The sequence below is a fragment of the Lissotriton helveticus genome, chromosome 4_1 (genome assembly GCF_964261635.1).
Source record: "Lissotriton helveticus chromosome 4_1, aLisHel1.1, whole genome shotgun sequence".
In the NCBI taxonomy this organism is placed as follows: domain Eukaryota; kingdom Metazoa; phylum Chordata; class Amphibia; order Caudata; family Salamandridae; genus Lissotriton; species Lissotriton helveticus.
Window position 1 is genome coordinate 1,310,043,691 of NC_136063.1, and position 26,782 is coordinate 1,310,070,472.

General features: G+C 44.9%; 1 protein-coding gene across 3 annotated transcripts in view; it reads left to right on the forward strand.

Annotated features, from left to right (window-relative positions):
* The window catches only part of HIVEP1 (HIVEP zinc finger 1), a 530,052-nt gene that overhangs the window by 373,542 nt on the left and 129,728 nt on the right, over positions 1–26,782 (forward strand). The window lies entirely within an intron of this gene.

Consider the following 26,782-nt stretch of genomic DNA (forward strand, 5'->3'; position numbering starts at 1 on the left):
ATATATACACACGCACACAGAACATCCTGTTGTAACTATATATGTGTTTGTAGTGTGTAAACATATAAACATATATAGTCACACAAGGATGTTCCCTCTGTATGTATGTATGTGTGTATATATATATATATATATATATATATATATATATATATCAAAGGTGACAGGGAGGTTCTCGTTAGGCTAACATTTTACTTGTACAAAACCAGAGAAATTCAACAGGTACCTGAGCTAACTATAACTTGTGCCCCGCAATGCACTGCTTATGACTTCACATATTACATCACTCATTACAGGGTCAGTTACATAACTGATGACCTCTCACATACCCTCACTGATGACATCATCCAAACAACCACCCATGCACACCCATATACACACTCACACACCCACACAGCCACTCACATAACCATTCACAGACCAATACAAGTACTCACACACGTCATCCAGGAGAGTGTAGTAAACTGCCATGGAATGGTATAAAAGGAGTTGCATTGAGTGTCTTAACTGGAGTACAGTGTTGTAGAGTACCATGGAGTGGACTTTAGTGTGGTAGAGTGGCACGGCATAGAGTGACTTAACCTGGAATGCCCTACAGTAGATTACTGAGTCATACAGTAGAGTGTAGTAAACTGGTATGGAGTGGATAAAAACAAAGAAGTTTTCCTTACCTATTGAGACTTTGGTAAAGTGCCTCCTGTACGAACCTATATTAGACGTAGAAACTTGGAGCATAGCCAAAGTATGGTCTAACGATATGGCTGCCTTTCAATTTTATAAAGGCTTGCATTAGCCAATAAAATGGTGTCTTCTCGATTTTGTCATCACTAAGTACTGTGGTATACCACAAACCTACGCAGTATAATGCAGACCAATATATCACTACATTTTTGTACTTTATTACTGAAAAAACAACTGCTGAACCATTTCACATCTAAGAATAAGAGGGATCGTTTCCACACCATCACCTACATTCTCGCCAAATTTCATAAAAATCAGTTCAGCCATTTTGCCGGTACATCTGTCTAAAATGTCTTGAGTTTTGTGATATATATATATCATCCCAACTCTCCCCTTCTCGGGAAGAAACGAGCCGCACTCCCAACAGTGAAGGTAAATACATTTTATTCGTTCCTCGGCAATCCTGACGCATTTCGGTCCTCTTGGACCTTTATCAAAGGTTAAGCCTTGGCATCTTCCAGTCCCCACAATTTCAATTTATTTCCTTTATTAGGTTTTTGCCTCCTGGTGGAAACCCTTAGGTGGGTCCTAGCAATGAATCCGGGGACTTGTGGTACTTGGTAAAACCCTCCAGTGGGTGATGCCGCAAATTTGCTCGATTTAATCACAAAATAAAGTCTATTTTCACTCACTGCTGCTCCATAGCACACCCATTTTCAATATATTTCATATATATATATTATATTCACTGAAAAAAAACAAAGGTTAAAGTAACGTTATAGTTGGGTGAAATGTTCAGTAACAGCATAATGTTTTAAACTTTAAAACCTGCAGAAATTCACCAGCTATAGTTAGTTGTCTCAAGTAACTATAGCTTGTGCCGTAAGGTAACTTTAACTCGGGCCCACATTGAGCACAGTTTTCTCATCAAGAACTTCACTGCAAATGTTGCAGTGATATTAACAAAGAAGTGGTAGAAGATGTCATGTGTAATGTAATATGTAAGTTAATTAGCAGTGCATGGGTGAGGGAGGGAGTTATATCTACGTCAGGGCACAAGTTATAGTTACTTGCGATAACTCTGACTATAAACGGCAGTTTCTGTGGTTTTTAGAGTTTAAAACATTACGTTGTTACTGAACATTGCACTTAACTATAATGTTAATTTAACGTTGATGTTTTTTTCCCAGTAAATTTCTAGGATTTTTTAAAACTTAAAGTAATATTGAATTACAATACGTAAATCCAACCCGCCACGGTCTCCGGCAACCCCCCACATTCAGCCAACCTCACGATATGCAAGTCCTGTGGCCAAACCCCGAAAGCAGCCAACCCCACACTGCACATGGTATTTATCCATACGCTGTGGGTGGTGGGCTTCAGTAGGACCCCATCTCCAAGGGCCCGGTATTTTCAGGGGGGAGGGAGGCAAGCGCTCCCCCTCCCAGGCCGATTTCGGCCCTGGGGATCCCACAGCCGGTGGAAGCGTGACCCCCCCCCCCCCTCTCCCTGGCCTGATTTCGCCTCAGGGACACCATTCCCCCAGGGCCTAGCATTATTGGGGGAGGGGGCATGCAGCCACATTCCCGGGGTCAACTCTGGCGCACTGGAGACCTCCTCCCCTGGGTTCTGGCATCAAAACTAAGGAGAGGGGGAACATGCTCTCTCCAGGCAAATTTTGTCCCCGGGAACTCCATCAGGATTAATATTTGGGGAGGGGGCACGCTTCCCCCTCCCAAGCCAATTTCTGTCTTCGAGACTCCATACCGCAGGGCCCGGTGCTGAAATTAGGTGGATGGGGCTCCTTGTGATGGGGTACCTAGGGTCTGAAATCGGCCTGGGGAAGGGGGCCGTATTTTCCCCCTTCCCCTTTATAATATAGCCAGGGTAACATCCTCGGGCCGAAAATAACCTGGGGCGGGGGGATGCATGCCCTCCTCCACCAGAAAATAGCACTGGGCCCGGGCGGATGGGGTCCATGGTGTGGGAATCGGCCTGGGGAGCGGGGCCACACAATCCCCACCCCCCAAATATAACCATTTGATTCCCCTGAGTCATGGCCCACCCGGGGGGATTAAAAAAAAAAAAAAGCGAAAGAGACCGTGTTTGTTTTTTTGTTTTGTAATATTGCCGCAGATTTGCAGATCCTCTGCGAATTTGCGCAAAATAAAAAAAATTAAAAAACTTTTTGGCCCCAGGTGAGGTTCCCACGACCGGGCCTAGAGGGTCAGGGTATTCCTTCGATTTCCCTTTGTGTTTTTTTTTTGTTTTTGTCTTTGGACCCAGAACTGAGTCTCGAGTCCTAAGATGGCTGCAACCACTTTCTGGTTGAGGTGATGACAGCCAATCAGACCTCAGTTTGAGATCTGTCGAGATCCGCAGAACCTCCACTTCATTAGATATTCAAAGTTTTTGAGCATTAATTGCTCAAAAACCTACTGAATGGATTTACATCAAAACACAAAAAGCACTTTTTCTGGACCTAGATCTAGCTTTCTGACACGTTTGGTGTAAATCTGCTCTTATGCAGCTGACACAACTGCTGATCGCCCTTGATGAAAGACACGAGGACACTAGGATTAGACTAAACAACTGCCTCGCAGAAATGGCAGCCTGAATGTCAGACCACTGTCTGAAGCTGATTGCGAATAAGTCATAGTTTCTAGTCTTTGGAGGAGCACACCTAGTCTGGGATGGAACCTGGTGGCCCCCATCACTAGGAAAGGCACCCGCACCCAAACGGGTTGCATAAAATGTAGACATTCACATTGATAATACACTAACCATGCAAGACCATGTCCGTGCACTGAGCGGCAAAAGCTTTGCAACACTAAAAACTTCTAAAAATACTTTTTTAATGGATCCCCCTTGAGTGTAGGAAAACAATCATTCAGGCCTTGCTTATAAATAAATTGGATTACGGAAATGCACTCTATGTGGGCAAGGCAGACTACCTCTTCGCTTGTCTGCAGGTGGTCCAGGAAGGCGGCTGCCAAGCTGGTGTGCAACAAGAGCAAGTACAGCCCGGCTTCAGAATGCATGCGGGAGCTCCACTATCTGCCTGTGCGTCAAAGAGCTAGATTTAAGCTGCTTTGCCATGCATACAAAGTTCTACACCGTCTTGCCCCAGAATTCTGGAAGACAGAGTTGAATTCTATGCCCCCACACGGAACCTGAGGTTGTGCTATCAGGCATTTTCAAAAATCAAACGCATCAAGAAAACCAGGGCAGGGGGTCGCTTCTTCTCCCATCTAGCACCAACTCACTGGAATAAATTACCGCAAGAACTCCGTCTTACCAATGACTACCTGGTATTTAGGAAGAAGCTGAAAACCCATCTGTACCCAAGGGTTTGATCAGTGACTTAGAGACCTTTTCACATTACTTCACTCCCACCGAGATTGTGCTCTCCTAAGCGCCGTGATATCCATCAGGATGAATGTTGAGCTATATAACTAAATAAATCAATTCAGCGGCTTAGGCTGTAGCTGTGCCTAAAGATCCTATTGGAAAATAAATGAGGGAAACGCATTTTCGTACCTTCCTTTTTTCTCGACCCCTGGTTGATGGATCACCTCGAAAAATTCCCTGCCCAAACTAGGAAAAAGAGAGCACTTTTTATGAAAGTTTTGTAGAGATTTGTCATGCTACGCCAACAATCCTAACTATAAATACCAGTGGTAATCATCACTGGGTAATATATATCTCCAAAACGTATTTGTTAACCATGCAAACGAAAAATCTGTGTACACTAATGATTTTGCAGCAAAGGTGATTTTTTTGTGATCTCGGCTGCCCCTGACTCGTTTCGGCCACAGCCTTACTCAAGGGTCTGTGGATAAGCCATTTCCTAGGTGCTTATAATTACCATCAGTACAGCTAACACAGACAAACGGACTGTAGCATGGTCTGACAATCACTTTTGTAAGTGCAGCCATTTTGAAACGTGCAATATTAAAACACAATATATGTTTTTAAACTCCATAATGCAGATGTTACAATATATACCTTTATTGGAACAGTAAGTCAGGAATTATTATAATTCATTCCACAAAATTAATACCATACACAAATTAAATGCAAACTAATCATTTGAGTAATCAATGAAATTTTTTCAAGTCTTTGATTACACCTCTCTCAAAAACATCTAGCTCTAATTACAGACATGTAGGGAAAAAGATGGATTTAGGCTTGAATCCACTGTACCCCAGTCCACTGTATGCTATTCCACCCAATGCCGCTTCGGTCTAGGACACTCCACTATACATCACTTCACTGTACGGTATACCACTCTGCTCTTCTACTACATGCAACTCCACTGTATGTGACTCTCCGCCATTCCACTATATGCCACTTCACTGTACGCCACAACAGTTTACGCCCCTCAACTGCCCCGCCACTATACGCTATTCCACTGTACAACACTCCACTCCACCCTACACCACACCACACCACTCCACAACACGCTACACAATGACATTGTATCTCATGATAGTCTAGAAACCTATGCTGTACAACACTGCACTCTACGCCCCTCCAGTCTATGCCTCTTATGTCTACTCAGCTCTACAACCCTCTACTCCACTGTGCAACACTGTGACCCTCCACTCTACTTCTCTACACTACTCCGCTGTACAACACTGAACTCCAGTCTGTCACTATCCAGCACTATAGTGCACTTGATGCCAGACTGTACTCCACTGTACGACACTCTATGCAACTCCCTCTATGACACTCCAATAGAATTTACTCCACTCTACTCTAAACACACTACTCAGCTCTACTCCACTACTCTATGCCACGCAATGGCATTGTATGCCACTCGACTCTACAACACTGTATGCCACTCCACTGTACCACACTCTTCTATACCTCACTCCTCTCTACAACACTCTAGTTCACTCTATGCCATTCCACAACAGCTTTTCCCACGCTCTGACATGGCATGCCATTCCACTCTATAACACTTTACTATACTGTATGCTACATCACTATACTGTACTCCACTGTACTAAACGAGACACCGCTCCACTATCTGACACTTTAGTCCATTCTATGCTATGCCAATCCTGTAGGACCGTTTCCTCCACTCTACGCCACTGTACGTCAGTCCAATGTTTGCAGCTCCACTCTGCGACACCCTACTCTATAAAAATGCACTTTATAGCATTCCACTACAGTCTATGCTTTGTACAACTCTGTATGCCCCTACACTGTGCAGCAATTTACTCCACTCTATGCCACTGTTCGACACTCTACTGAACTCTGTGCCGCTCTACGACTCTTAAGAGACCCCACATAACTATGCCACTCCAAAACACTTTATTTCACTGCACTCTGACACCCTACTCCACTCTATGCACTACTCAAGTGTGCGTCACTCCACTCTGTGACTCTGTGTCACTCAACTCTACAGCACTCCCCAATACTCTAACCTACTACACTCTACCACACTCTGACACTGTACGCCACAACACTCTACTCCACTCTATGCCACTTTACTGTACAGAACTTTTCAACACTTTAGGATACACCACACCACTCCACTCCATGGTACCACACAGCAATCCACTCTCACACTTTACTACACTGTATATATTTCGCCAGGCCACTCTACTCCATGCCACTCTACTGTACAACATAACAATCCCTTGTATTACAGTTTACTACACTGTATCCTATATGACTCCACCGAACTCCCCTCCAGTCTGATACTTTAGCCCACTCTACGACACTGTTCATCACTCCACTCTATGCTGGTCCACTGCGCAACACCCTACTGCACTCTATGCAACTCTATACTCTACTACACTCCATGCCACTAAATGACACTTTACTCCACTGTATACCCCTCCACTCTGCACCTGTGTATGACACTCTAGCATACGTCCCTCCACCTCTCTCTACGACATGCCAGTCCTCCATATGACCCAGCACGAGACTCTCCTACACTTTGCAAAACTGTCCACTATCTTTCACACCACTCTACAACGCTTCACTGTACTGCACTACACTGTAGGATGCTAATGGCCACTCTACTGGACAACACTCCACAACTCTGAACTGTACAACACTTTACTGAACTGTACTCCACTCTGCCACTAAATTGTACAACATTTCACCATTCCATGTCACTGTACGACACTCGGAGACACTGCAGTTGGCTACACTCCATTGTACGACACTCAGCTGTATTGTATGAAATGCCACAGCGCAACATGCCACTCCACTCTACGATTCCTCAATTCACTATACAACACGCCACGCCACTCCCCTCTAACACTTTACTCCAGTATATGCAAAGCTGCTCCATTCTTTTTCACACTTCAACACTAGGCTCCATGACACTAGACTGTACAATACTGTCCTTCACTATTCTCTTCGACACTGTACTCTAGTCACAAATGAATTGCAATCGACTCTACAATTTGAAACACATTTTTGTTAAAAAATAAAAACCTTTCAAATTCAAAGAAAAAACTGAAGGATGAAGGTAAGTTATAGTTAGGAAAACTTTATTAGTTATTTACAAACCCAATCTAAGCTAGACAAACATTAGATATTCAAAAGTTATAACTTAAATTCTGTAATTTACGCACCACCTTGAATTTAGTACAAGTCATGCGCTGCTGTTCACTGTCTTGTCACCTCACTCGCTTCACTACATTAACTATAACTCGCCCCTTCCTCATGCACTTGTAATCCCCTTGCATATTGCATGACTTATAGCATATGAAATTATAGCATTGCTTTTGTGCTACTATATATATATCTATCAAACAAATTTCCCTTCTGTTCCTAGCTACATTCACCCGGCAGGACTGGTGCTCCCTCGGCGGCGAGAGCAGGACCCGCCTTAATTTATTTCACAAATTCTTCCAACCATGAGTACAAGAAATAGCCAGCACTCTAGGAACGTATTTCACTGATCAGCTAACGCATCAGCCAATAAGCTAATCGGTGAAATACATTCCTGGAGTGCCGGCTATTGTAAGCATTGTTGCAAGAATTTGTGGTATGTATGTATGTATGTATATATATATATATATATATATATATATATATATATATATATATATATATATATATATATTCCAGGAAATGTGCAGCGTGACGCTCCACTTCGCTTGGACCCCTCCACAACAACAGTGGTCCGTGCCGGGCAGCGAGCCCATCAATTCAATCGAACATACCAAAGTCCACACGATCCTGGGACAGTATGAGGCACAAACTCTGATTGCGTGTTATTCAAAATTATTTAATCAGCCAAGATAGCAGCAAAAATCACACTCAACGCGTTTCGGGGCTCCTCCCCCTTGGTCACGAGTAGTAAACAGAGTAATAGGATTGTGATACATATACTCAAAGTCACATGGTCTAAGTGAAGAAATAAACATATACAAAATACTAGCGCTTGAAGTCAGCGCTGTAGGGGAAAGTTATAATGGTGCAAGAATCTGAATTATATATTCTCAAATTAACATATTATCATGGTCTGTTAATAAACATATTAAATTAACTGATGTCAACCCTATACATGTTTGGGACACTTACATTATTGATTTATATATCATTCAACGGAATGCATTTAGCTTGCTTGACACTCCTGATGCGAAGACAGTGAAAACAAAGCATAAATCGCCCCAGTAGGCGTTAAATTGTTCTCATTACACTAGATTACCTCCTATAATATAGGCAATCAAAAGGACGCTATTCCACCCTTGTGGGCAAAACAAAATAGACTATGATTACAAATTCATATAAAATGTCAAGACATTTGTAATCATAGTCTATTTTGTTGATATATAAATCAATAATGTAAGTGTCCCAAACATGTATAGGGTTGACATCAGTTAATTGAATATGTTTATTAACAGACCATGATAATGTTAATTTGAGAATATATAATTCAGATTCTTGCACCATTATAACTTTCCCCTACAGCGCTGACTTCAAGCGCTAGTATTTTGTTTGTTTATTTCTTCACTTAGACCATGTGACTTTGAGTATATGTATCACAATCCTATTACTCTGTTTACTACTCGTGACCAAGGTGGAGGAGCCCCGAAACGCGTCGAGTGTGATTTTTGCTGCTATCTTGGCTGATTAAATAATTTTGAATAACACGCAATCAGAGTTTGTGCCTCATACTGTCCCAGGATCGTGTGGACTTTGGTATGTTCGATTGAATATATATATATATATACACACACACACACACACAGTGGGTAGTTACAGTTAGGGTCGTGTTTCCATAGGAAATGCCTTTTTTCATTGCTAATAATTTTGGCGCGGTCTGACGAATCTCCACGAAACTTTCCAAACAAGTGCTACATTTCGACTAGTTTGTGTAAAATTTCAGGATGCTCCGTTAAGCGGGGCCAAGAAAAACGGGGGTTCGCAAACGTGTTTTCCTCATTCATTTTCCTATATGAACTATTGACTCAGCTAAAGCCCAAACTGCTGAAACAATTTACACCAAATTTGGAAGAAAGCTAGATCTTGGTCCAGAAACAGTCCTTTTTATGGTTTGGTGTAAATGTGTTCAGTAGTTTTGAAAAATGTAAAGTTAAATAAATTGTGTTTATCAGGCCATGAAGGGCTCAAGGAGCTGACAGATCTCATCCTGAGATCTGATTGGATGCTGCCACCTTAACCAGTGGTTGCAGCCAACTTAGGACTCAGGACTCTGTCATGAGCCCTAAGAAGAAAAAAAAGATATAAGTAGGCTGTGTACAGATACCCTGGCCCTCTAGACCTGGTGCTAGGGTACAGGGAGACCCTTGTTTGGGGTAAAAAATGTTTTTGTTGTTTTTTTTTGGGCCTAAAATTAAAGGAGTTAAAAAAAAGTGTCTGAACCCCCCCCCCCCCCCCATCCTCCTCAGTTTTTTTTATTTTTAGAAACGGCAATATAGTGCCTGGGGGTTGGAGATGTGGCATTTATTTAAATTAAATTAGCATGGCCCCTCTCCCTAAGAGACCCCAGGGCTCATAATTTGATAAAGGGTATTGGGGTTTCCAAGTCCTTCCAGCTCTGCGGCGGCCCTGGGCTCCCTCCTTAGTCCTCAACAAGGAGTTAGCTTGGGGGTGCCCCAGGTGTGCACTGGGACACATTTTAGACAAAAAACATACAAAATGCCGGCTCCTGCATGCCCCCATCAAATGCGGTCGCTTTCAGGGAGCCAATATGGCCTGGTGTTTCCCCCTCCCCATGGCCCTTTATTTAAAAAGTGTCCCGGGTGGCACTGATAGGGCCGCTTGCAGGAAGCCAACGGGGCTCTGGGGCTCCCCCTGTGGCCCATTAAAAAGAAAAGAGAAATGTAGTGGGTGGGTGTCCCAAACATTATTTCCAATTTGGGGGAGGGGGGTCTGTAGGGAGATCTGCAGCTGCCCCAGCAACACTAGAAAAAAATATGTCTCCTGTGTCATTCAAACCATGATCTCAGAAGAACTTAACTTATATTTCTAAAGCATTTCCCAGACTGGAGCTTTTGCTCTACAGCTGGGATTGCTGTGCCACCTAGGGACCGGTTGAATTTTGTGTATTCAAGATAAAGCACATAAAATACAAGCCGTTTATGTGGTTGTATTTGCCACTGCATTTTTATTGTGTAAAATGTTAAAAGGTAGAAAGGAGGTATATTTGTTTTATTTTTTCTTAAAGAAAAAATAATATATCTCTGACTATTTACTTTCACATTATTCCACTACCAAAATGTAATAATGTAGTAATCAAAACTATGTAAAAGAAGAGAGTCACAGATATGTAGTACAATAAAACTTTATTCAATATTTTTTAACTCATGATTACAATTTTGATTTGATCTTTTTGGTAATCTTTGGATAAAGATGATAGATCTCCTTTATTTATATAGGGTGTTATATATATTTCACCATATTAATTCACCACTAATCCTTTATAGGCTCCCTGAATAGCATGCGTCAACAAGCGAGCGATAAATAAATACAAACCTTTGTCCTACTCCATCCTTCTGCTATCATTCCAAATCCAAATAACTGACTAACCTATCCACCACTTAAAATGTACTTGCATGTTTCACTATACTAGTTCAACACTAATCCTCTGTGGGTCCCGGAGTAGCGTGCTACCCGCCGAAAAAGCGCTTCGACCCCTCGTCAGGGGTAGTAAGCGCTATATAAATGCAATTACAATACAATATATCGGGTGTAAATCGAGGGGGGTAGGGAGAGGTTTGGCTGCCTGTGGGAATAGGCCACCTCCCCCGCAGCACACTCCGAAACGTAGTGCGCAATGTCGGGTTGGCTGCCTGCCAGGGGTTTGCCGCAGGTCAGGCCCTGTGGCCAAACCCTCACGGAATGTCCAAAAGCTGTGCACGACAGGTGGTTGGCTTTACATATGGTAATAAAATTGTACTTTACGTTAAAAAAAACAACTTTTATATAACAATATAGTTAGGTGAAATGTTTATTAACAACGTAACGTTTTAAACTCTAAAAACCACAGGTATTCCTCAGTTATAGTTATCTTAAGTAACTATAACTTGGTCATGCACTGCTAATTACGGTACATATTACATCACTCTTGAAATCTTGTTTGACATCATTGATAATATCACTACAACATTTTCAATGAAATTGATGAGAAAACTGTGCCTGGCCTGGTGCAAGTTATAGTTACCTTAGGGCACGAATTGTAGTGTTAGACAACTTGTTCAGAGAAGCAGTGGTGGACTTAAACTACATATCTGTTGCTTCAATTGCAATCTCAATGTTAGGCCATGACTCCACCCAGTGCAACATGTGGTGATGTGCTTGGTATAAGTTTTAACTTTTCCTTCACACTCTTTAATCATTAGATGTAGGCCCCTACTCAGTCTTTTATTTCTAGCTGCATATTGAAAGAGTTGAGCACCATGATACCAAAACGAGTTAGGAACATTGCCTTCTTCAAGGAAGAATATCCCAGAAAAAGGCGCATCAAAATGAGTTCTAGAAGAAACTGGATCCTAGAATAGGCTAAACATGAATCTCTGTTTATTTGTGTATGTTTTAACACTGGTCCACTTTGTAGACTCTTTCTCAAAAACAGCCCCCTGTATTGATGCCGTTATTAACCCATAGCTCTGAAGGAACCATGGCTGATCGTCACTGCAAGATATAGTGATTGTTGTTAAACTATATCATTACTAAAATCAAGATATGCATGTCACATGGTTTGTGTCTTTTTAGACTGAACACTTGAAGCTTATAAATTGATAGTATCTGAAACACTTCTTTTTTTTAGTAGATATTTTTATTGGCATTGTATGGTATTGCATGTCATCTCAGTAGTTTACAAATCGAAACATAGGAGAAAACATAGATCTTACTGCTACAGCATTTACATTTGTTAATACGACAGGTCCAATTAATATAGTAACCCACCACGCATATTATGTGAGAGCATCCCCTTACTTGTACAAAGGAGGGACATGCGGGCGTCGTGTCTATGCCACTGGTGTTTGTGTAGAGAAGATTAGGGTGCCATCTGTATAATAAGAAACTTTGCCAAAAGCTATGATGAACTATGTGAGTGCCCGTAGAAAGAAAAAAAAAACACAAAAACAAAGATGGTTGCGAGCATAGGAAACGATCAGCCAGCTTTTAATCATCACATTTTCAGTGTCTAGGTGTGGGGGTCCCCAAGCGGCTAGGGCATACGCCCTTTGGCTGGGAACCCTTGGGTGGGAGGGTCTTCTAAAATCTTCGGGGATGATCAGTGCTATCTGGTTAATGTGCACCGACCGCATGGTATGTGGTGTGTGGGAGTCCCTTAACCCCTACGCTGCGGCCGTGATTTTTCTGCCGTGCTGTAAACAAACGAACAGGGCGGGGCCGTGACGAACCCCAGCCATCATCACCACACGCCCACCGCGGGGCGTGACGGCTGGGGTTCGTCACCAGCATGGGAGGGGTTAATCTCTCTGCTGTCACCCTACTCAGGAATGTGAGAGTCTCCTATTACTTCGAGGTCTCCCCCTCTGTTTGGCCTCTAGGTATGGTGGTTCATTCGTCCCCCGACCTATCGTCGTTGTCTGTGGGCTGTCTGTGGATTCTTCCTCCCTGTCAATCTCCAGGTGGTCCCATGTTATCAGTACTTCTGTCATAAGGCTGAAATTGGGAAAAATGCCTCCTCTCAGGTCAGTGCCCTTTCCTCAGCTTTCGCCCATCTTTTGACATCCTCCCTCCAGGTCTGCACTCCAGGACGCTTGGCTGACTTCCAAGTCATGGCTATTCACCTCTTAGCCAGCACCACGGCCAGATATATGATCCTCATGCTGACCTTACTCTGTGCCAATCTTGGGAACAACCCCAAAACACATGCCTCCAAAGTGCAGGCAGGAGATCGCCCAAATGTCGTCTTTAAGGCTTCAACTATGCCTTCGCAGTAGGGCCTGAGGCAAGGACAATGCCATAGCATGTGTATGAAATCAGCATCTAGGTGACCACATTTGGGGCACGAGCGAGGTTCACCTTCATATACCACCTGGAGCCTTTGCGCTGTCATGTGCGTCATATGGATATCGTTAAATTGTATATATTTTAATCTCCTATTCCTAGAGATTTTCCACATGGAGGCTAGGATTGTCCTCCATTCTGGGTCCATGAGCTCCCTTTCCAGGATCTTGTCCTACTTAGCAGTAGCGGGCAGCGTACCACTGTTGCAAGGGACTTGTATAGCCATGTTACTAGATGTCTAGTCAGTCCTAATGTATCCAATGTCTGTAGGGCTGTGGGCGCTTCTGGCTCCTCTCTGTCCCCCGCCCACAGGTCCCTGAATGTCCTTATCAGCACTTCATAGGTAAGGAACTGTCCAGGGGGCAGGCCGTATTGTTCTGTCAGTTCATACAGTGGTAACATGGCACCCTGGTGATAGCAATCATCCACTGTAACAAGCCCTGCATCTGTCCAGGCCATCATCTGCCCCGCGGTAAAGGGCATAGTAGGTTCACCATGAGAGACACCAGCCAATGGCAGTTCGGAAACACTTCTTTATTGAGAAGTTGTACATTGTCGTCTTACTTGAGGGTCTTGAGACCCTCACCGCTGACTTGTTGTGCTTTAAAAATCTTGATTGATTGATACACCATTTTTCTGTGTTTTGAGTTACAGACCAGGTTGAGACATGATTGAGTGAAATGTTCGATTTTTTTTTCCAACCTTCAGGTATACTATTGCCAAATTAAATCAACAGAGTATTGAGATAATAGGAATACAGCACAATGCAGTATGCATCAATTTGGAGATGAGGGAGATCTAAATTCTTACATAAGAAAATGTATGCATTTTATTTATGATATGATCTATTAGGGTAGTCCAAGCAAATTCTTGAAGGGAAACAACCACTGCAACGCAGTCATTACAACGCATTACCTTTGCCACGCAAATGCCATTACAACGCAAATGCCACTACAGCGCATGCCACTACAACGCATGCCACTACAACGCATGCCACTACAACGCATTATAAGACAAGAAATGGAGATTTTTTAGTTTTAGGGTGGATATGGGTTTTGGGGTACATGGGAATAGTGATTTTTACCCCTACACTATCCAACACTTACCCCACCGTTGCCTTAAAAGTATTATGTGTTGTAATGGCATCCATTGTAATGGTAGTTTCTAAAAATGTGTTGTAATGGCATGCGTTGTAAAATCATGCAATGTAATGGTAGTTGCGATGTAAAACCATGTGCGTTGTAAGGGCCTGCATTGTAATTGTTTGTGTTGTAACGTCTTGTATTCATTCTTGAATATGTTGCAAGAGTCAACAACACCTCTGTTGCTGAATGTATCTACAGCACCCTCCTCTTCCAGTTGATCTATTTTTGTGGTTTATCCACAAAGTCTGGAATATTAATCCAGTTGTATTTTCACTCAGACTAGATATCATAACCTTTCTTACAGAGTGTAATGCCTTCAAGAAACTGTTGGAGATGGAGGGTGCTGCATTTACAGCCATGGCGATCAAGCCTTGAGATAGGAACTGAATGAGTCATAGAACATTACTTGATGTTTAGCGTATTTATTTGGTGAATATTCCTTGTGTGATCTAAAGGGGAGGAAATACATCTCTCTTGGGTATCAAAAATTGCCAACCTGAAAGCTGTGTACGAGACTAGGAGAAGAAAATGAGCCACAGGGTTAATAGAATGAGAACATTTACTCCAGGGTATACACTTGCTCGAATTGTGACCATATAATAACTAGGCTGCATATTTGAATTGCAACATTTTAATTTTATAGCACATGGAAACACATTTTACTAGTTGACTTGTGAGTATGCATGAAACTGATTAGCTAGGTCTTGAGTCCGTTCTGTATTCCTTAGACAGTCTTCTTTATCTAGTTATTTATTTTTACTTCCTTATAAAGCACACTCAAACCAAGTGTATTAGCATGCTGTACACAGAACTGGATGAAATATGATATTTGACAATGTATTCGCATTTAGCAGCACTCTGCAAGAAATAAAATTTTAAAATGCAAACGTGAAAAAGGTTATTCACAAAGTGAGCGAGAAAAGAGCAAATAACAATTTGACATCAGTAAAAAAAGACAGGAACTTTTGGTACATGGCATTTGATGTGCATGTCGAAATGTTTTGATAACAGAAAAATCTGTGGCTGATGAAACATATGAATTGGGGACAGAATGCTGTAAAACAAAGATAGATAACTTTCTTTAGGCAATTGATTCCAATGATTGAATATAGGTTACTCCGTTCATAGGTTGGTAGTAGGATGCCTCTCTAAGTCTCAAAATATTCCAAGGTTGAACTGGTTCATTCTTCAATCCAATCACTTACATATTACAGCTGGTGCCTGATTGCTTTGAACCAATAAAGCCACTATTGCTTTGAAAAGAAAAAAATGTATATGGTCAAGAGTAGTTTTCACCAACCAATAAAGCCACTATTGCTTTGAAAAGAAAAAAATGTATATGGTCAAGAGTAGTTTTCACCATCTTGTTCTGAACATTTGTACGATGCCGCTGCCAAGACACTTATTTGAGGTGGCAATGAAGGGTGAAAAGTTCATAAGGACATACAAAATTATAGCATACTTATGAATCCCACAAGAAATATTCCGTGGCAGAGAAAACCATCTCTGGAGAAATTTGTTAGAGGGCTAGTTTCACTTTTGAGATGGTGGACGTTAACTTTTTACTTCTTTGTCCAATGCCTGGAAGATAGCTTCACCCCCAGCCCACAATTGTACAGTGTCTTGCTTGACTCCTTTCTGGAATATATACAGTGGTTACAATTCTTATGTCACTGAAATGGGTAAACTCCGTTCTGTTAGTAACTCCCCGTTGTGTTGCTCAGCTGAGGCAGGATTTTTTTTTCCTTTGGCATCCCATGGGATAATGGGAGCTTACATTTCTAAGTATTTTTCGAGGTTGGTTTGTGGCCTCTGTAAGGGGTTTGAGACAGGCAGGCCCAATCGGATTCAACAGGCCTGTTGTAACTGATTGCTTACTGGACCAAAACCTCCACTTAGAAATCTGCTTGTTGGTAGGACCCTCTCAGTGATGAGTAGATTGTTTAGAAGTTCAGTTTGTTAGCCTGTAACTGGTTCCGTCAGATGACCCTCTGGGCTGAGGAACAACACTTCAATGATTTAGGATGGATCTCTACTGTCTGTGGCCTTTGTGTTGCTCTGATCCTTGAAGTTGGTCAATGTCGTTTGGGTTGAACAAGTTAAATGCCCTTTCATCATGAGTGCGGATTTGTTTTTGCACAGACGTTTCTGTAACATCTTCTATAAATTCGTTATTTTCTCTGCTTCTACCATGGTTTTTAATGCGTCCTAGGATATATTCTGTGGTTAGAGGTTAGTAGTTGTCTTTTCTGAAGCTTTGAAATTAGGGGCTACAATTAATAGCAGCATTTGCAATGTTCTCCTTCCCAGACTGCTTTGAAAGGAAGCAAGTCGTGTTTAGTTTGTCCTTTGTTCTGCAGAGGGATCAATGTTGCACATGCCAGCGGTGTGATGCTCCAGCCTTTTCAGGCAGCTCTGTTCTCATCCTCTTTTATGTACTTATCGAGCATCCTTTAGATTTTTTGTTCACTCTGCTTCAAGATAGATTGTAAGAAACCTCGAGCAAATATTGATTTGTATAAGTTACTATATTTAGAAATCTTCTCAAACTAATTTCTCTAAAGAGTTCAGTTAGTTTAGGGGATTGAGGACCCACTGCTTTGGTGTCTCATCTATCCAGGGAGTCATAGGAGGAGTCATGATTTTACTCATGCTCTCCCCTGAGCCCTTTGCTGCTATATAATTAAATCGTTGGGGAATAATTTGGAATAATTACAGTTGCTGCTTGGACTATCCATTGAGTTAACGTTCCCCCTCCTTAATGCAGGTGCATGTAGGCCTGATATCCAGTCTGTTTGATGATGCATGCTGCACAGAGCCTTCATTCTCCCCACTTACAGTGCAAGATTCTTCTTGCCCTGTAAATGTTGTTGGAGGGGGCTGGTGATTGTCTTTAAAATATTCCCTGCTCTTTCCACAAACTTCAGGGTCTTAGCCTGTTTTATTACCCAACATATCTGCTAGCTCCAATTTCCCTCTTGTCCTACTGCAGGGGGAGGTTGGGTCCTTGTAAACTTGTGGAGCTTAGAGGTGACACTGTTAGCATGAATTTAGAAGAAGATGGTGGCCTGAGTCATGTCTCTTTCCCTTTGCTCCCATGTCCGCCCCTGGCTCCTTTGTTACCTAAATTGCTAGGTTTCATCGTGGTATATGGCAATGGCATAGATTGAAATAAAAAATAGGAAGCACAAAATAGGACTGACCTGGAACTAAATTGCCCCTTTGTTCATCTGCCACTTAATTGTTATGGGGAAAGCGTATGTAAGCATCAGAGGTCAAGGACGGTAGGTGCCTCTCTCCAGTGGCCCTTCCCTCACACTACTATCTTCCCCCAATCTACTGTACCAAGATCTGCTCTTCCTAAACAAGTGGGTCTAAAGTCAAAAGCTCAAAGAACATGCAATTGCACATGGATGACCAGGTGTGGGGAACATTGTAAGTAAAGTTTTCACTGCACTCGCCACAGACCTTCTAGACTTCCGCTCTTTCTCTCTCATAGTGTCACTCCCGGGTAAGCGCCCCACAGTTACTTGTTTTGGGGGGTCACAAGGGGACTACCAACCCACTGCTTCCGGGATATTCTAAGTATATCCATATCTAGGACACTGTTGAGAGTGCCATGGAGCAAAAAGGCATGCAACGCACAGCACAAATCATGGAGGACTCTGTGTATGTGTGCACTGCCCCCTCAATTCAAATTGGTGAAGCAAGTTACAGAGAGCATGGAATCAAATGTAATATTGCATAGCAACAATTGACGTAATACTTTGCGATACCATGGATGTAAAAATGGGATTGGTATGGGTCCCTGGATAGAAGAATATGATATATAGTAAAATAGAAGTGAAACCAAACAGATGAGTGAGTGAAGAAGTCAGGCGTAACACGTGGACAAACAAAAGTTGAGGAAGTAGTTGGTGAGAGAAGAAAGGTTCAAATCAGGTGATCCTCCCAGACCAAAATAATTGGTTTAAAGACTGTTATTTCAGGATGTGGTCATGCTAGATGTTTTCCACTTTTCTTTGACAGGGAATTCCAAACAGCAGTAGCTGCTTTCTTGGTGATAAGTTTTTAAGTTTCCTAATTGAACTTCGGGCGCCCCTGAGAATTCTGTTGCTGCTATATCTTTCGATTGAGGAAAGTATGTATTAAGGTTTTTGTGGTGTAAAGCTTTAGAAGTAAATCTATTTTACTATCCTTAATACTGTCAGCATAAATGCAGAAGCTCACCTCCCCTTGCTGTTGGATTTGATTTCGGTTTCAATGTACCCAGATATCAGGCTTGATATGAGAATATATTAGTAAAGAAAAGAATTTAATGGTCCTCAGTAACCTGAAGTACAGCAGTATGTTCAGAGAGTTTTGATGGAGTGGGGATTCTTACATTTCAAACGGGGGTAATCGTCAGAGAAACTCTGCCACTATTCTTATGGGCTAGGCGCAATCATATACATTTATTTCCATAAACCGGGAAGACCAATTGGACTCCACAAGAAATAGTAGATAGAATTGTATCAAGTTAAGAGATTAGTTAACAAATTTAGTTAAATCCAAATCATTCATTAATGAAATATTCAGATTTCATGCATCGGTATTACAACTTGGAACTGTCCATAAGCCGATATTTCAGGATAAGGAAAAATAGAAAATCAACAAGAATTACACAAAGAATACAAAATATGCAATAAGTGTGTTCCATGAAGGAACCCCCTAATCTAAATTAAGCAGGTATAGTTTGGGAAAGGGCATTAGGTTAGGCTAACAAGATAAGGTGTCGGCATCAGATAAACAAATAATGGTCTCTGATGAGAAAATGTGAAAGTTTTCAGCATTAAGTCTTTCAACTTTGGTAGCGGGGATCGGGTGAGGTGAGAAAGGCCTCCTCATTTCAAAGTCAGCAAGCATCTCCTCTCTAGTCTAACCACTTAGACGCAGCTGGAATTCCCCCGCGGTGCGGAAGAGTGCCACGCGTACGCGGAATGGACGGCCCCTGGCCGTCCTCTGCACATGCCCACCATGACGTCGGACGGCCGGGGGCCGTTCTGCGCCGGTGGAGGAATATTGGATCCATAGATGGGCTGGCAATACATCTTCAGGCCTACTTCCAAGGGCCCAGGACTAGGATGGCACCACTTGGAAGGGCAGGACTCGCATAAGGCAGACTCCAGGTGCTGGGTCAAGGTTGACTGATGCCTGTTACGTCCCTGAGGCTTCTGAACAGGAGACCAGTCAACTAACCATGGGAGTTCCTCTGGGGTCTTGGGTTCATAGATACAGGTCCAGTCCTTCTCACTCAGACAAGAGGGCAGCATGGCAGCACAGCATGGCAGCAGTCCTTCAGAGCATCAGTCCAGAAGAGTTACCGTATTTTTAGCCGCACAGCAGTCCTTCTTTGTAGCAGAATCCACAGGTCCAGAAGTGTACTGACGAGTTGGGCCTAAGAGTCCAATATTTATACCTGGTGCACACTCTGAAGTGAAGGATGCTTCTAGAGGTTTTCACTTTCCTGAGGTGTCGGGCATTTCCTTTAGCCTGGTCCTGTCCCCAGCTTGTCAGGGTCACAGAAGCCCAGTGATAGTGCTCATGCAGAGCCTTTGCTAGTGTGGTTTGTTACAGCTCCACCCCCTCGCTAACTCAGAGTGGCTTAATATACCCACATCTATCTTTCCTTTGTCTCTCTGTCTGGGAGCAGTACACAAAGACCAACTGCTTGCTACACCTAGTTATGTGACCCAGGATCCGGCTGCAGGCACCAAATGCTTAGGACAAGAAAATGCCAACTGTCTAAAATTCGCATTTTCATACTTATGATTAAAAATCAAACTTTACCATTAAATAGGGTTTTTATTTACAATTCCTTAAACACTAAACTCGGCCTGTCTGCCTATTCCCAATTGGAAGTTAAAGCCTATTAAATGTAATTTGGCAACTCCATTATTATCCATTGGGAGAGGTAGGCCTTGCATTAGTGAAACACAGATTTATGAGTTTTTCTCTATCAGGGAATGTAAACCCTAAAAGAACATGTTCGTTTTTTTTTTTTTTAGTTTTTTTTTAGAACAATGCTCCTTGCCCTCTGTTAACCACTTCGATGCTAAGCATGAACTTGGACTTCAATGCAATTTCCATTGAAGTCAATGGAAACTCCATGACGAGCTGAGCTCGTCATGAGCGTCGAAGGAGTTTAGGGCCAAACCTGGGGTAACTTATATGTATTAAAAAGGAAGATTTAGGCCTGGCAAAAGGTTTGTTTTGCCTGGTCGGCATGGCAGTTTAAAAACTGCACATACACAGGCTACAGTGTCAAGCCTGAGACATGTTTAAAGGGCTACTTAAATGGGTGGCACAATCTGTGCTGCAGGTTCACTAGAAGCATTTGATTTACAGGCCCTGGGCACATGTAGTACCACTTTACTAGGGACTTGCAAGTAAATTAAATAGGCCAATTGGGTGTAAGCCAATTCTACCATGTTTTAAGGAGCTAGCACCAGCACTTTTGCTGCACTGATTAGCAGTGGTAAAGTGTGAAGAGTCTTAAAAGCCAACACAACTGGGTTCAGAAAAAAGGAGAGTGAAGGCAAAAAGTTTGGGGATGACCCTGCAGAAAGGACCAAGTCCAACAGTTGGGTTGTTGTATATGCAATGCGCCCCTGGTTCCATCCAATAAGGGACACAGTGGGCAACCTTAACTTGTCCCCTTCTGCATTTTAATTGCTTGTAAATACTTGAGCATTGCCTTGTAATTTAGCTGTAGAATTTACATAACAAGCTGATAGTATCTTCCTATGTATGGATCCAAAACTGACGACTTTATAGTTTCTCAGAGGAACCCCGACTCAACACAACTGAAGGCTTTTTATGCATCAAGGGAGAGGAGGACTGTCTTTCTCCGCAGTCTGTGGGCTGTGTCTATCAAGTGCACTACTTTTTTAGTGTTGTCTCTCATCGTTTGTCCTCTTAAAAACCCCAACTGTTCTCGGAAGTATCAGCTAGGAGGAGACCTGATCTTATTTAATCTAGTTGCTAGAATTTTAGTATAGAACATGGAAAAAACATTTAAGGTTTGTCATTTAAAAAGTACACAGAACATTAAAAAAGAAAAAACATATATCTAGCAATGGTCATGATCAAAGTAGAGCCAGAATTAATAGATCCTGCAGAGTATTGCCCACGTTGTGGGACACATTATCGAGATTTTTAAGTTACAGCTCAATACAGTAGCACAACCCATTAATTCTTAAATGGTAGCTGAAAATGTCCCCACCACTTCCCCCAAATATTTTTCTGATTATAAGGGCACCCCATATCTAGCTAGGTAAATAGGCTCATCCGGTTTTGCAACCCAGTCCATACTTCCTAGCCAGGTGTTGTAGGGTGGAGCATTGTTTAGCCAGCAGTGTTTAGCGATGCGCCTTATGGCCAACAAGGTCCACGTCCCCGTTAGTGCTCTTCACGCCCTTGAGTCTTCACAGTCTCGAGCAAGCAGAGGGGTCCATCTCTGCTGAGCCTTTGTTAACATGGCTAAAACCTTTTCCCTTTAAAGAACAATTCTAGGGCATGACCGTGTCATAAGTATGAAATCACATGTTATTACAGATTTTGAGATCAATATTGAGAAGTGTGAGTGTAGCGATGTTTCACTGGTTTCCCCCTGCTTTGGGAATGACTGTAATTGTAGTCTCTGCCATTGTTTTTGCCGTCTTCACCCATTTGCAAAAGAGTTGTGGAAGCACTACAAAACAAGCATTGGAAATGCAATAGGTCTCGCATTAGAAAAGTTGTAGTTATTGGTCTTGTAAATGACATATTTTATTTATTTGTTGGTTTTTAAAATTGCTAAATTGATGGCTTTGTCATTTACAATGCCAATAGTTATAACTTTCGCGAATGTGACACCTATAGCATTTGGAATGCAACATGTTTTGTATTTACGTCACTTAGATGGCAGCTCTGGTCGTTAGGCCACATCTCTAGAGAGCAGGAGAGTGCAGCAGGGGAGAGAAGCACAGCAATGCAATAGGTCTCGCATTAGGAAAGTTTGAGCTATTGGTATTGTAAAGGACACATTTTTTATTTATGTGCTTGTTTTGAAAATAGCGAAATTAATAGCTTTGTTATTTACAATGCCAATATTTTTATCTTTCGCAAATGTGACACCTATTGTAACACAATATGTGTTGTGAGGGTGAGTGAGGGTGAGGGTGAGGGGTTGAGGGTGAGTGAGGGTGAGGGGTTGAGGGTGAGTGAGGGTGAGTGAGGGTGAGGGTGAGGGGTTGAGGGTGAGTGAGGGTAAGTGAGGGTGAGGGGTTGAGGGTGAGTGAGGGTGAGTGAGGGTGAGGAGTTGAGGGTGGGTGAGGGTGAGGGGTTGAGGGTGAGTGAGAGTGAGGGTGAGTGAGGGGTTGAGGGTGAGGGGTTGAGGGTGAGTGAGGGTGAGGGGTTGAGGGTGAGTGAGGGGTTGAGGGTGAGTGAGGGGTTGAGGGTGAGTGAGGGTGAGGGGTTGAGGGTGAGTGAGGGTGAGGGTGAGTCAGGGTGAGTGAGGGTGGGTGAGGGTGGGTGAGGGTGAGTGAGGGGTTGAGGGTGAGTGAGGGTGAGGGGTTGAGGGTGAGTGAGGGTGAGTGAGGGTGAGGGGTTGAGGGTGAGGGGTTGAGGGTGAGTGAGGGTGAGTGAGGTTGAGGGTGAGTGAGGGTGAGGGTGGGTGAGGGGGTGAGTGAGGGTGAGGGGTTGAGGGTGAGTGAGGGTGAGGGCGAGTGAGGGCGAGTGAGGGTGAGGGAGGGTGAGTGAGGGTGAGGGGTTGAGGGTGAGTGAGAGTGAGGGGTTGAGGGTGAGTGAGAGTGAGGGTGAGTGAGGGGTTGAGGGTGAGTGAGGGTGAGGGGTTGAGGGTGAGTGAGGGGTTGAGGGTGAGGGGTTGAGGGTGAGGGAGGGTGAGGGTGAGTGAGGGTGAGGGTGAGTGAGGGTGAGGGTGAGGGGTTGAGTGAGGGTGAGGGTGAGTGAGGGTGAGGGGTTGAGGGTGAGTGAGGGTGAGGGGTTGAGGGTGAGGGGTTGAGGGTGAGGGTGAGTGAGGGGTTGAGGGTGAGTGAGGGTGAGGGGTTGAGGGTGAGGGAGGGTGAGTGAGGGTGAGTGAGGGTGAGGGGTTGAGGGTGAGTGAGGGTGAGGGGTTGAGGGTGAGTGAGAGTGAGGGGTTGAGGGTGAGTGAGAGTGAGGGTGAGTGAGGGGTTGAGGGTGAGTGAGGGTGAGGGGTTGAGGGTGAGTGAGGGGTTGAGGGTGAGGGGTTGAGGGTGAGGGAGGGTGAGGGTGAGTGAGGGTGAGTGAGGGTGAGGGTGAGTGAGGGTGAGGGTGAGGGGTTGAGTGAGGGTGAGGGTGAGGGGTTGAGGGTGAGTGAGGGTGAGGGGTTGAGGGTGAGTGAGGGTGAGGGGTTGAGGGTGAGTGAGGGTGAGGGGTTGAGGGTGAGGGGTTGAGGGTGAGGGGTTGAGGGAGAGTGAGGGTGAGGGTGAGGGGTTGAGGGTGAGTGAGGGTGAGGGTGAGGGGTTGAGGGTCAGTGAGGGGTTGAGGGTGAGTGAGGGGTTGAGGGTGAGTGAGGGTGAGGGGTTGAGGGTGGGTGAGGGTGAGTGAGGGGTTGAGGGTTAGGGGTTGAGGGTGAGAGGGTGAGGGGTTGAGGGTGAGGGGTTGAGGGTGAGGGGTTGAGGGTGAGTGAGGGGTTGAGGGTGAGTGAGGGTGAGGGGTTGAGGGTGAGTGAGGGGTTGAGGGTGAGTGAGGGTGAGGGGTTGAGGGTGAGTGAGGGGTTGAGAGTGAGGGTGAGGGTGAGGGGTTGAGGGTGAGTGAGGGTGAGTGAGGGGTTGAGGGTGAGTGAGGGTGAGGGGTTGAGGGTGAGTGAGGGTGAGGGGTTGAGGGTGGGTGAGGGAGGGTGAGGGGTTGAGGGTGAGTGAGGGTGAGTGAGGGTGAGGGGTTGAGGGTGAGTGAGGGTGGGTGAGGGTGAGTGAGGGTGGGTGAGGGTGGGTGAGGGTGAGTGAGGGTGAGGGTGAGTGAGGGTGAGGGTGAGGGGTTGAGGGTGAGGGGTTGAGGGTGAGGGGTTGAGGGTGAGTGAGGGTGAGGGGTTGAGGGTGAGGGGTTGAGGGTGAGGGGTTGAGGGTGAGTGAGGGTGAGGGTGGGTGAGGGTGAGGGGTTGAGGGTGAGTGAGGGTGAGGGGTTGAGGGTGAGTGAGGGTGAGTGAGGGTGAGTGAGGGTGAGGGGTTGAGGGTGAGGGGTTGAGGGTGAGTGAGGGTGAGGGGTTGAGGGTGAGTGAGGGTGAGGGGTTGAGGGTGAGTGAGGGTGAGGGTGGGTGAGGGTGGGTGAGGGGTTGAGGGTGAGTGAGGGTGAGGGGTTGAGGGTGAGGGGTTGATGGTCAGGGGTTGAGGGTGGGTGAGTGAGGGTGAGGGGTTGAGGGTGGGTGAGGGTGAGTGGGGGTGAGGGTGAGTGAGGGTGAGGGTGAGGGTGAGTGAGGGTGAGGGTGGGTGAGGGTGAGTGAGGGGTTGAGGGTGAGTGAGGGTGAGGGGTTGAGGGAGGGTGAGGGGTTGAGGGTGAGTGAGGGTGAGGGTGAGTGAGGGTGAGTGAGGGGTTGAGGGTGAGGGGTTGAGGGTGAGTGAGAGTGAGGGTGAGTGAGGGGTTGAGGGTGAGGGGTTGAGGGTGAGGGGTTGAGGGTGAGTGAGGGTGAGGGGTTGAGGGTGAGTGAGGGTGAGGGGTTGAGGGTGGGTGAGGGTGAGTGAGGGGTTGAGGGTGAGTGAGGGTGAGGGTGAGTGAGGGTGAGGGGTTGAGGGTGAGTGAGGGTGAGTGAGAGTGAGGGTGAGTGAGGGGTTGAGGGTGAGGGGTTGAGGGTGAGGGGTTGAGGGTGAGTGAGGGTGAGGGGTTGAGGGTGAGTGAGGGTGAGGGGTTGAGGGAGGGTGAGGGGTTGAGGGAGGGTGAGGGGTTGAGTGAGGGTGAGTGAGGGTGAGTGAGGGGTTGAGGGTGAGTGAGGGTGAATGAGGGTGAGGGTGAGTGAGGGTGAGGGTGAGGGGTTGAGGGTGAGTGAGGGTGAGGGGTTGAGGGTGAGTGAGGGTGAGGGGTTGAGGGTGAGGGGTTGAGGGTGAGTGAGGGGTTGAGGGTGAGTGAGGGGTTGAGGGTGAGTGAGGTAACCTGGCATGGTAACCTGAAAAAAATGTGGGTGTGAGCCATGTGAAGGGGTCTGCGGTGAGTGTGAGACCCGAAAAGGCAGAAGTCGGGAAGGAGAGGCTGCGGGTAAGGGTGTGCACGAAAGTGAATGTGCACAAATGGGGCCATGCGGTGGGCGACCAAAGCAGAAGCGGCTGGCAGAATAAGCGGGCCAAGGCCGAGAGTCCACTGGGTGCACGCGTCCTACCCGGAAATGACTGGGGGATAGGTGGGGAATGGCATGGTAACCTGAAAAAAAGGTGGGTGTGAGCCATGTGAAGGGGTCTGGGGTGAGCGCGAGACCCGAAAAGGCAGAAGTGGGGAAGGAGAGGCTGCGGGTAAGGGTATGCACGAAAGTAAAATGTGCACAAATAGGGCCATGCGGTGGGCGAACAAAGCAGAAGCGTCTGGCAGGATGGTGGTGCCGGAATAAGCTGTGCACATGTCAGGCCATGCTTCGAGTAACTTATAGAGATGCGGCTGACAGGATAGTAGGGTTGAGAGCAAAAGCGCCGAAGGGGCGCCTGTGTATATGCTGCTAATAATTAAAAAATGCATATGAGAATCGCAAATGATGGAAAAGATATCTCACCTGAAAGAAAAACAAGAAAGGAAACAAGACGGAGGGCATTGCTGTGGGGAGGGGGGGGGGAGGAGAAATGCACACGGCGGGCAGGGGAGGGGGCGGAGCGGGGAGAGCGGCATGAGGGTGTGAAGCAGCCGGGGCCTTTGAAGTGAAGCTAAGCTTCACTTCAAAGGTGTGGGAGGAGTGCGGCTGAGGGAACAGACGGCGATTTGGTGATGTGCACGCGCATTTTAGGTCAATGCGCTTGCGCATTGACCTAAAAGCCACGGGCACAGCACCAAATCGCCACAGTTAGGTAAACTTTGTTTAAAGCCCTATAGTCTCGCTTCTCTCAATGCGCATGCGCATTGATAGGTCACGAGACCTAAAAACTACCAATCTAGGCCAGGACATTCTATAGAATTGGCCATAGAAGCAGACAATCCTTGTGGTTTTGAGATTTTCAGGGATCAGATAGCTACTATGATTTCCTCTTTTGAAATAGACTCATCTAATTAGTTGTCTGGAGCGTAGACAACCTACATAAGTTTGCTAATTTTATATATTTTCACCAAATCATCTTCTGGTCCACATAATGTAAAGAATTTGCGAAAGCGATTCACCATTCATATAGTAATGTGCCTGTTTCACTTTTAGCTGGGCCGCTGTTAGTTATCTTGGTGATAAAACAATTTACAGCACTTGGAAAAATACCATTGTAAACCGAAGTGACAGTGGTTCCGGATTGGTG